The sequence below is a fragment of the Muntiacus reevesi genome, chromosome 12 (genome assembly GCF_963930625.1).
Source record: "Muntiacus reevesi chromosome 12, mMunRee1.1, whole genome shotgun sequence".
NCBI lineage: Eukaryota > Metazoa > Chordata > Mammalia > Artiodactyla > Cervidae > Muntiacus > Muntiacus reevesi.
In genome coordinates, this window is record NC_089260.1 from 37575947 (window position 1) to 37587356 (window position 11410).

The window sequence follows — 11410 nt, forward strand, 5'->3', positions numbered from 1 at the left end:
GCCTCCCACCTGCTAATATTCCGAGCTCTCATTGGTCCGGCGCGGGAGGGGCGGGGGTTACGAGGGGGCGGGGCCTCTAGGTGGCCCGCCTCCTGCAGCCGCGGCAAGGGGGCCGCCCAGCTCCGTGCTTCAGTGGCGGCTCTCCGGGTGAGCCTGCACCGTGTTGGATTGCATCTTGCCGCCCAACGGCGGCCTTTGTTCGACTCTCGCCTTGTTTTTCTCACGCCTTAGCCTTTTGTTTAGAATATCTCAGCCCCTCAGGGTTCCCGTCAGCAGTCCCTCAATGAAGTGCAGTTCTGAATTGCCGTCTGTCCCTCTCTGAGGACTTGAAGCAAACACGCAAACAGACCCCACGTCCTACACACTCTTGAGCAGCACCCTCTCCATTCCCCGCTATGTAGTCACACTTCACCGGAGTGTATTTCCTAGACTTTCTCTTCACACATGGATATGTGAGTCTTAGGACTGTTTTCCTACAGAAATAGTACTTTCTATCTGGAATTGTGGAACTGAGATTTCTCTCGGCCCTCAGAAACAATTTCCTCCGCAGAAAAGCTTGGGCCGAAAATGAAAGGGAAAACCCAGAGCTACCTTCCTCTTAGGCTACTTTTGGCCTTCCCGGGCCCCAGACTTGGAAATAAAGTAGTCGGTCGGCGCCCCAACTGAGGAGGTGACATAAAACTAGGTTTTTGATCAGGGAGTTTAAGGGGGGAAACTATATATGACAGATGGAAACCTGTTTCTGTCAAAACCTCTTAGGATAAAGGTAACTGCAAAACTAGCTAAAACCTCTACTTAACAGTCTAACACATTTCCCCAGAACTAAATGTCTTTGAAAATTTGATTTAGAAGTAATAAGCCATCTCATTGGCTAACTCTAGTATCAGCTCAGTTCAGTCGCTCAGTCGTGTCCGACTCTTTGCGACCCCATGAATCGCAGCACGCCAGGCCTCCCTGTCCATCACCAACTCCCGGAGTTTACTCAAACTCATGCCCATCAAGTCGGTGATGCCATCCAGCCATCTCATCCTCTGTCATCCCCTTCTCCTCCTGCCCCCAATCCCTCCCAGCATCAGGGTCTTTTCCAATGAGTCAACTCTTCGCATGAGGTGGCCAAAGTATTGGAGTTTCAGCAATTTGTTCAGTATTAGTGTAATTTCCGTAACAAATCTTATAGAATTCTCTTATTACTCTGTTCAGTTGGAAAATGTTGACATCATATCTAAGTTTGTCTGCTTATAAAAGTACGTAACTTACAAACCAGAAGACTTTATGAAGCAATAGTTCTATTCTCCATCCTAGAATGCCTTATAAATGAGTAATCTGAGCACTTGGGGCTTCCCAGGTGGTGCTAGTGGTAAAGAACCCAGCTGCCAAGCAGGAGACATAAAAAACACTGATTCGATCCCTGGGTCTGGAAGATCTCTTGAAGGAGGGCCCAGCAACCCACTCCAGTATTCATGCCTGGAGAATCCCATGGACAGAGGAGCCTGGCGGGCTACAGTCCATAGGGTGGTGTGGGGAAATTAACAAGATGGTGTCAGTTAGGCTCTTTCTCCCCATGTTCTCAGAGCCTTCTCACCCATGTTCTATAAACAATGACTTTGCATGATTATGTAACAGCCGAAATCACATATAGCACTGCACATTTGCATCAGGAGGTACTCACTTGGTCACGAGCTACTTTGTATGGTGGGCCAATGCGGGCCACCATGAAAGCCCTGGCTGCTGCTGCATTAGGGATACATTGGAGAAACGTCATGGTTATGTTACATGAGGTTATGTTATGTTATGGCTTCATTATGGTTATGTTGTGGCTGTCGCTATGGCTGCTGCGGCAGCCAGGAGAGAGACTGCGATATGGCTACTGTGCCAGACAGGAGAGAATAAACCTGTCTGCAGTTCCCATGGCTCCTCCAGTCTCCTTCCAGCCTCAGCTGGCGCCTTGCCTACCCTGGGTTCAGCAAACAGTGCAAACAGTGTGAACAGAGAGAGAACTGGTGTCAGGTACAGGATCAGCATTACAGGTGGCAGAGTTGGGCCACAACTGAAGCAACTTAGCATGCAGGCACAAACAAGCACCTGAGGACTACGCCATCTCTTATTGGGAAGGTGATTTTACTGTGTTTGAATGTGGTGCAGTCTGTCTCTGATAGGATCTCTTGAGACATGCCTGTCTCAACTTCTCCCCTCCCCCTAGTTCTGCTCTGGTTCTTTGATTCCTCGGAGACTTGAGATCCTAGGTCTAAATGGCCAGCCCACAGCCTTGCCTGCCACTTAGCCAGCCTGGAGTGAGTGGGGAAAGTTCCTTTGGTGCTGTTAAGACTAAAGTTAGAATCGGGGAGGGGAGCGGGGTGGGAGTGCTTTAAACAAGCACTGAAAAGGAAAAACCACCATTGGGGAAAAAAACCCAAAATAGAGAAAAAACTTACTAACTCACTTTACAAATCCCAAGTTCTTGAGCTGAAGTCAAGTCACAAATGGAATTGCCTGATACATACTCTTTTGGGTATAACTGCTACAGTAACAACGATACAGTAACAACAACTGCTACAGTAAAAACAATAATAATGATATAGTAATGATTTTGAAAAAATTATATCAGGCACGTTTTAAGTCCTTTTCGTATAGTCACTTATCTAATCTTCAAAACAACTCTACAAAGTAGATATAATTTTCATCTTTTAGAATTAAAGTCTTGGATTTCTAGAAGTCTCAGAGATTAATTTTTTGCTAATATTTATGCTCTTAGTGAATGGTGAAAGTGAAAGTTGCTCAGTTGTGTTCAACTCTTTGTGACCCCATGGAATTCTCCAGACCAGAATACTGGAATGGGTAGCCATTGCCTTCTCCACCAGATCCTTCCAACCCAGAAATCAAACCAGGTTCTCCTGCATTGCAGGCAGATTCTTTACCAGCTGAGCTACATTAACTTGGGTTTAAACTCTAGTCTGTCTGCTTCCACCTGTAATGGATGATTTCATGTGACTCCTCACTTCCTCCTCATCTTGCTTTCTAATTACCTTAAATGTAAATTCAGATAATTCAGATTGGTTGTTCAAGGTATGTTTGTGTAGGCATAGCTACTGTGAATCTTAACTCTCTAAAACGTGCCTGCCAATCTTTAGGAGTAATCTTCTCTCAACACTCTTATCTACCCTGGCTTCTTCAGCTTTCCCTGGTCCTGACCCCTGGATGAAGAAGACAATTTCTTATCTGCCTTCCCTCCTCTGCCCTCTATGTGCCTGGCCCAAAAATCTCTTTGGTCTTAATGCACTCTCCGGGCTTTTCTTTTCCTTGATCTATTCCATTTTTCTGTGACATATTCATTTAACAAATATTTGTTGAGTACCTACTATGTTTCAGGCCCATTTCATTTCAAGCCAGTCATTAAAATGAACAAAGCTCAGTTTCTCCTCTATGTTCCAAAGCTTTTATCATTTATAATTTTTTTTATCTCGCCAGTGATCTTTTTAGCTAATGATAACATTCTTAGAGGAGTGTGAATTAAAAGTCTTCCCATATCCCTATCATAAAAAAAAGAAAACAAAGGTCCAGAGATGTTTTCTGACTCTATCCAGATTACAAAACTACTAAGTAGCTGAAATAGATACTGCACCCTTGTCTGATTACATCATATCCCTGATTCTTTCCACTTCGCATTACTTTCCCTTCAACCACCATTCCCTGGAGTCCATCCACATCTCATTTGCACCTTCCAAAGAGCTGAGCAAGCTACATATATCTTCTTGTTTCAAAGCTCCAACTTCCTGCTGGATCTTACACAAAGAGCAATTTCCCTTTCAGAGACATCCTTTGTCTCTCATTCAAATCATTTTTAGAAAGAGATTCGGAATCTCAGATTATATACCCACTATGTATACCCTCCACAGTCTCCAAGGAAATGACCCACCACAATTTAATATATAAAAATTCATTTATACATTTGGCAGCCATAACGAAAATGATAATTTTCATCAAAAACAAAAGGGACATATTTTTTCTTAAATCTGGGGAGAAAGGACTGGACAGTATTATAGATTGAAGAACCATATTCTGAGTTAGTTCGTATTAGTTTTATTTTTAAACTGAAGTAAAACAAAAAGTTGTATGTGTTCAGGGACATAGTATAGTACTGAACAAGAAAACATTAATAAAAGGAGAAAAGAAGATCCTAAGGTAGGCTTAATTGCCTTCACTGATTGGAGGATTACTCCATTCACAGTGTGAAAGTGATTATTCTACTTCGTTCTCCTCTAGTTCCATAAAGAACTCCATTTCTTTCAGGATTCTCTGCTCTCCTCCACTTTCAAAACTAATTCCTAGCTGCAAAAGGATGAATTTTTTTAAACCTTCAATTATGATCACTTCTCTCCGTCTCTGACCACCACAATTTCAAATCTGAAATTAAAATGTATTAATTCAAATACTTATTGAGATACTCCTACATATGTAACACTATTCTAGGCACAACAGGGAGCTCTGAAGAAGTCTCTTTGGTTTCCAGGAAGATAACATCTAGTAGAGGAAGCTGAGGAAGACATGATACAGAGCAATAGAGGACAATATATTCAATGGGCTATTAAGTCTTAGATGTTGAGGCCCAGCTTGTAAAAGTAATTGGTCCTAAATAAACATTTATTTAGAGATTCACCTATTCTACTGTATAAAACACTAGTTTATTGCTTGCAAGTGCTGAAATGTATTTTACCGAATACATATACCACATTTTATTTACTCCTTCCTGCAGTGATAGGCGCCCAGCTTCCTCTAACTTGCAGTTACAATGAACATCTTTGTGACTGACTGTCCCCTTATGACCCTGGGCTCAGGTTTCTCTGGGATACATCCCTGGAATGGATTACTGGCTCACCTTCATCTCCAGTAAGCATGCCCAGATTGTTCTCTGCAATGTCTGTACCAGTGTATCCTGCCACTAACACTGTTTAAGAGTGTCCATCTTTCTGTATCTATTTAATACTGGCTTAGCGCTAAATTTTGCCAGTCTACTGAGAATCAAGAGTTGGGAATCTCGTCATGTATTTGCTAATTCATATTTGACTTTCAAGGAATTGTCTAATTTAATCACTGTTTTATGGGGTTTCCCTGGTGGCTCAGTGGTAAAGAATCCACCTGCCAATGCAGGAGACAAGGGTTCAAATCCTGGTCAGGAAGATCCCCTGGAATGGGAAATGGCAACCCACTCCAGTATTCTTGCCTAGGAAATCCCATGGACAAAGGAGCCCGGCAGGTTACTGTGCATGGGATCACAAAGAGTTGGACATGACTTATTCACTGAGCATGTACACATGTGTCCCTGTTTTATGTTGTGATTCTCATCTTTTTGGTATGGATTTGTAAGTTTCTTTGTATATTTTAGATTTTAAGCCTTGCTGGTTTTGATTAGTTCAAAAATATTTTTCTAGGTTGTCAAATATTGGATATCTTTGTCTATGATGCCTGTCATTGAACAGAAATCCTTAACTTTAATTTTGTCAAAAGTTCATCAATATATTTTCTTTATGACATGTGCCCTTGAGTTTTCATGAAAGTTCTCGTCATCTCTAGATTATGAGGGTATGTGTTTACATGCTTTTGTGAGTGTAGCCAAACCTAATTCTAAGAAAATGGAGACAATTTAAATTCAGAATAGAGAGGACAACAACAACATTTTTTTCTAGTGTCTTTTAAGTTATGAGGTAACTCTAAAAATTCAAATAGGAACCAATGCCCAGAACATTTTGAGACTTTATGAATTTTAGCTTTATCCAGCTTTTCCCTTTGTTGCCAGGAAAACAAAGTATTTTTAAATGCTCCTTTTCCCACCTGGAGGAAGAAAAACAGAAGAAAAAGAAAAATATTGAGTCCTTTTCCCCTTGCTTTATTATTAATCATAATCATAGCAGCGTCTCACAACCTTTAAAACAGTTTCCTTTAAGTGTTGTAAAGTATTACAAATAAATATTATATAATGATGATGATGATGTCAGGGTATTTATACTAAGAACAAAGAAGAAACATTTTTAAATCACCTAAATGAGTACCTTGGCACTTCTTCATGATTTTAAAAGCTTTATGGCTCTGTTTCTTAAAAAAATTAGATCTTCTAGTTTCTGCAGCTACCTTTTAATGGAAACAACTATGAATTCACCCTATAAACACATGCTAACTATTAATATAGTTGATCACTTGGTTTTGCCTTAAGAATTAACAGGCAAAAGTAAAAAACTAAAGCTCTAATTTTCATTGTGGATACACATGTTATTAGAATTATCTGCCTTTAACTATCTATAAAAACTCCCACTTGTGCAAACCTATCTTTCTAGAAAAGCTGCTTTTTACAGTTTTATAATGAAAGTACATTATTCTGTTTATTTACTTTTTACTTAGAATACATTTCAAAAGTGTAAGTTGAGTATATTGTTGACCTAATTTTATCATATAAATCCAACAATTGTTTGCTTGCGGTTTCCAAGAAACAAAATTGCTTAAGCCTATTCACATTTATGTTTCTTAGCAGCTGACAGATAATCAACAAAACAGAAATAAGAATCTCTCTGGTTCTGTTTTCAAAACATAATAAAACTTATATAAGAAAGAGAAATTCCATATAACAAGATATTAGTATTCATAGAAATTTAATTTTTAAATATTAAGGAGAAGCAGTTTTCAGAGCATTTGAATTCTGCAAAAGACTATGTGGATGTTAGTAAGTCTGACTTGAGGAGTCAGAAAGTCGTGAACACCTTTGCAGTGCTTCTGTTATTTTTATGAACATCGCTGGCACTTTATACTAAAGGTTATTGTTGCCCTGTTCTCAGATTCCGTTTATACTGGAAGGTGCACCCAGCCCCACTTGTTAATTATGTTGGCTGGTAACCCATGGCTACTTTCTTCCCCTGAGAGGTTATGGTCTCACCATCAGGGAGGCAGTCCACAGCCAGTGACTGACTGACTCTGGGGTACCACAAATTAACCTTTGACTCAAGGTAGTCTTCAGGTAAGACTATATCCTTGCTTACCTCTCTTCTTCCCTATTGCCTCACCTGCTTCCTTCACTCAAGAAGAGTCTCCTAACAAATCACTGCTGCAAGACTTTCCCTCTTAGTCCTTGCTTGTAGGGAACCTGACCAAAGACTCCTTTATAGATAGATAGCAGTGCCAATTTAATGAACAAATGCTGTTATCAAAAGTTATCCCAGCCCATGTCCAGTAGTACCTGAGTTGATAACAACTATACAGAATGCCAGCTATTTATTCAGTGCTTTTGATAATTCTCCACATTTTTGTAGGACACTGTTGTTTTAGAAAAACTTGGTTTAATATTTCAATAGATGGTTTTTTATATTTAATAAATATTTATTTTAAAATATTTAATAAATATTTGCTAAATGAGTGAATAGATGTGAATGAATGATATAATTTTCAAAATAGTTCTTTTAGGTAGGCAGAGAGTATTTATTTAATACACAATGGTTATAGTTAATATAAAGGCCATTTAATATATAACATGAATACCATTTATAATATGAAAACCATTTCCCATATAATTTCATGTGATCCTCATAAGCTGCCTTATCCTTTTCATTTTCATTTCAAAGAAACGGAGAGTCAACGAGAGTAAGTGACTTTTTAAAATTTATAGTGAGTAAGTGGCAGGTCCTGGTGGTGGTTGTTGTTTAGTCGCCGTCATGTCCGACTGTTTGAGACCCCACGGACTGCAGCCTACCAGATTGCTCTATCCATAGGATTTTCCAGGCAAGAATATTGGAGTGGGTTGCCATTTCCTTCTCCAGGGGATCTCCTTGACCCATGGATTGAACCTGCATCTCCTGCATTGCAGGCAGATTCTTTACCACTGAGCCACCTAGGAAGTAGCAGGATTAGAATATGTAAATAGATTCTCTAATTTGAGATACATGACTGTAGCATAACTGCTTTTTCTAAGTAAGGACACTAAGTCTGATGAGAATGACAAAAGGGAATGCACTAGATTTATGTTCTCTCTCAGATCACGAAAGAGAGGACTGATAAACTATCGATGGAATGAAATCAGTGGAAGCCATCTGAGTTATTCTTTATTTTCTTCAATGACAGAATCTATGTGTGATGGTTAGTTTAATATGTCGATTTTGTGAGGTCAAATATTATTCTAGATATACTGCAAAGGTGTTTTCTAGATGAAATTAACATTTAAATTGGTGATTTTTGAGTAAAACTAATTGCCCTCCATAATTGCCCTCTGACTCAAAGAACATGTTTGAGCAGACTCTGGGAGATTGTGAAGGACAGGGTAGCCTGGGGTGCTGCAGTTCATGGGGTTGCAAAGAGTTGGACAGGACTTAGCAACAACAGCTCGGTAATGTGGTTGGGCTTCATCCCATCAGTTGAAAGTTTACCTCCCCTTAGAAGGAATCTGGCAGCAGAGCGCCTTTGGACTCAAACTGCAATTCTACCCTGGGTCTCCAGCCTAAAAGGACCTACAAATTTTAAGCTTGCCAAGCTTGTACAATCACAGGAGTCAATTACTTAAAATCAATCAATAAATCAATCAGTCTCTATCTCTTTCTTAGATATAGATATAATCTCTCTATAGAAAGATATTACCGGAGAGGGCAGAGGGGTTAGAGGTTGCGAGACGGTTGGGAGAGCACAGGAGCTTTGACCGTTTCTCCGTGCCCTTCTTTATCCGTAGGGATCGGTAGCTGCGGGGACAGCCCGGGGACTGGTGTGTGGCCACGGAGTTACGGTGTCCGGACTCCATGCTCTGTCACAATCAGCAAGTAAACTCTTCCTCGACCCAAAACCCCGAGCCGCAGCAACCTGGAGACCTGATCCCGGCCCACGCTGGGGGAAACAGCGACTCCGCGGCCAAGCTGACTCTGCTCAGCGGGCACGCCAATTCTAGCGCACCGGCTGAGCGGGACTCTCAGGTCTCCGGCGGCGCCACCCTCAACTCGGAAAACAACGGGGGCACTGGCAACTCTGACGCTCCAGCCAGCGATTCCCTGCTAGGGGACTGCGAAATCTCCCGGCAGATCGGGGCGCAGCTTAAGCTCCTGCCAATGAATGATCAGATCCGGGAGCTGCAGACTATCATCCGGGACAAGACAGCCAGTAGAGGGGACTTCATGTTTTCTGCGGATCGTTTGATCAGACTTGTTGTGGAAGAGGGATTGAATCAGCTACCATATAAAGAATGCATGGTGACCACTCCAACAGGGTACAAATATGAAGGAGTGAAATTTGAAAAGGGAAATTGTGGGGTCAGCATAATGAGAAGCGGTGAGGCAATGGAACAAGGTTTACGAGACTGCTGTCGATCCATACGAATTGGAAAGATCCTGATTCAGAGTGATGAGGAGACACAAAGAGCCAAAGTATATTATGCCAAGTTCCCCCCAGACATTTACAGAAGAAAAGTCCTTCTGATGTATCCAATTCTCGGTACTGGAAATACTGTAATCGAAGCTGTAAAGGTTCTCGTAGAACATGGAGTTCAACCTAGTGTCATTATCCTACTCAGTCTGTTCTCCACTCCTCATGGTGCCAAATCAATCATTCAAGAGTTTCCAGAGATCACAGTTTTAACTACTGAAGTTCATCCTGTTGCACCTACACATTTCGGACAGAAATACTTTGGAACAGACTAAGTTATTGGAGGAAAATTATTCTTCTGTGTAATATTACAGTTATGTTTTTAGTTTCTACCTGTTTGACTATTTCACTTAAGGAATGACATAGAAAATTGTGTCAAAGATACTTTGTAATGTTTGGAAGTAGGTATAGTAAAAAGGAAATACTTGAGTGTTTTTTTTTTTTTTTAGTTATTTCTTAACTGTTGGTACCAAATTCAACAATGAAGCACATACAACTCTGAAAATATTTTAATAATGCTCTTATACAAATTGCTGATCCCTCAGTGCATTGAAACTTTTCCCTAATTTATGAATCTCAGTTTAGAGGTTGCTTGCAGCCACAAATAAAACCCAAATGGAAGTCAGTTCATTGGTCCACTATAGTTTGCATTTTGTTTAGTTTGCTTTTAGTTCTAGGGAGATTTCATGCATGTGGCTGTTGTCACCTTCCCCTACTCTTTACTTTGCGGTACTATACATGTTGGTAACTTGGAAAGAATGAAAAAAGAATACCTCCTAGAATTTTACGTTTCCACTAATATCCTCACTCAGTTGGCACTCAGTTGGCACTCTTCAGTCAAGCCATTATGTTCTTCATGGCTCGTTTCCTACCCTGTGCATTGTTGGTAGGTGCCTTGTCAGTGTAATGCAGTGAGAAGACGGTGGGGCATTTCCAGCACTGGAACTGTGACATTAATTTACTTAGTTTGAACCAGGGATATCTGGATGCTGACAAAGGAGGGCTAAATAGTGTTAATGGTATTGATGCACTAGAAATAAATTAGTTGGTGTTGGTTTTTCTGAGATATGGAAGGAAAGATGGTTTCTTGCTGAGTTTATGGCCAATAAGTAAATTAAAATGCTTCATTTTTCACTTGCATGTTTCTACTAAAAATCTTTGATTTGGAGCTTAGTTATGTTGCATGTTTGTCAATTATAGTTATATTAAAATGGGAAAAATACTTTGATATAAAAAAAACCCTAAGATTTATATGTGTTCATATTTAGGCTTCTGAAAAGAAGAGAAATCATCTTAGAAATCGATGTTCACGTTCTGAAACTTACTTGTAAAACCCTGATCTCATTTTACATTGATATTAAAACATTTTAACAGTGAAAAAAAAAAAAAGAAAGATATTACCTTTCTATAGATATAGATATAATCCTACTGGTTCTGTTCTCTGGAGAACCCTAATTAATATACTATGCTTGCACAAGTAGTTGAGTAACCAACATCCGGAAAGCAGCAAAGTAAAACCAAAAATATTCTCTGGAAGAATTCAGACCTTTATATAACCCTGACTCAATTCAGATATCCCGCTGGCAGCTTCCAAATGTCAGAGTTCTTCTTTGTTCCTATCCTCTTTTCAGAGGTAGATACTTCTCTTTGTGTCTCAATTTGGACACCATAGAAAGAGGCAAACTATGCCCCAAATATCAGAAAATAGATCTATAAAATATCTTAACAATCTCCCACCACAACTTTCCTCTAAAAAAACCCAGAAAGATTTATTAAAAGACTGCCCAACATGGATGGTTGGTTAACTAAACCATGAACTAGAACCCAGGTCTTCTTACTTCTGGTCCTTTGCCCTTCGTGACTCTTTATATACAAATTTTTACATACTGCAGTTCAAGACATTGTAAGAATAAAAGGCTGTGACTTCAAGGAACTTAAATTCTATTTCACTGAGCAAGAACCTATGAAGACTATAATAATAACAATATATGACAAATAACAACATATTGGATATAACCAAGGTTTAATGAAG

General features: G+C 39.9%; 1 pseudogene; it reads left to right on the plus strand.

Moving 5' to 3' along the window:
• Window positions 1–8627: 8627 nt before the first annotated feature.
• Window positions 8628–10771, plus strand: LOC136144938 (uracil phosphoribosyltransferase homolog pseudogene; annotated as a pseudogene).
• Window positions 10772–11410: the final 639 nt, after the last annotated feature.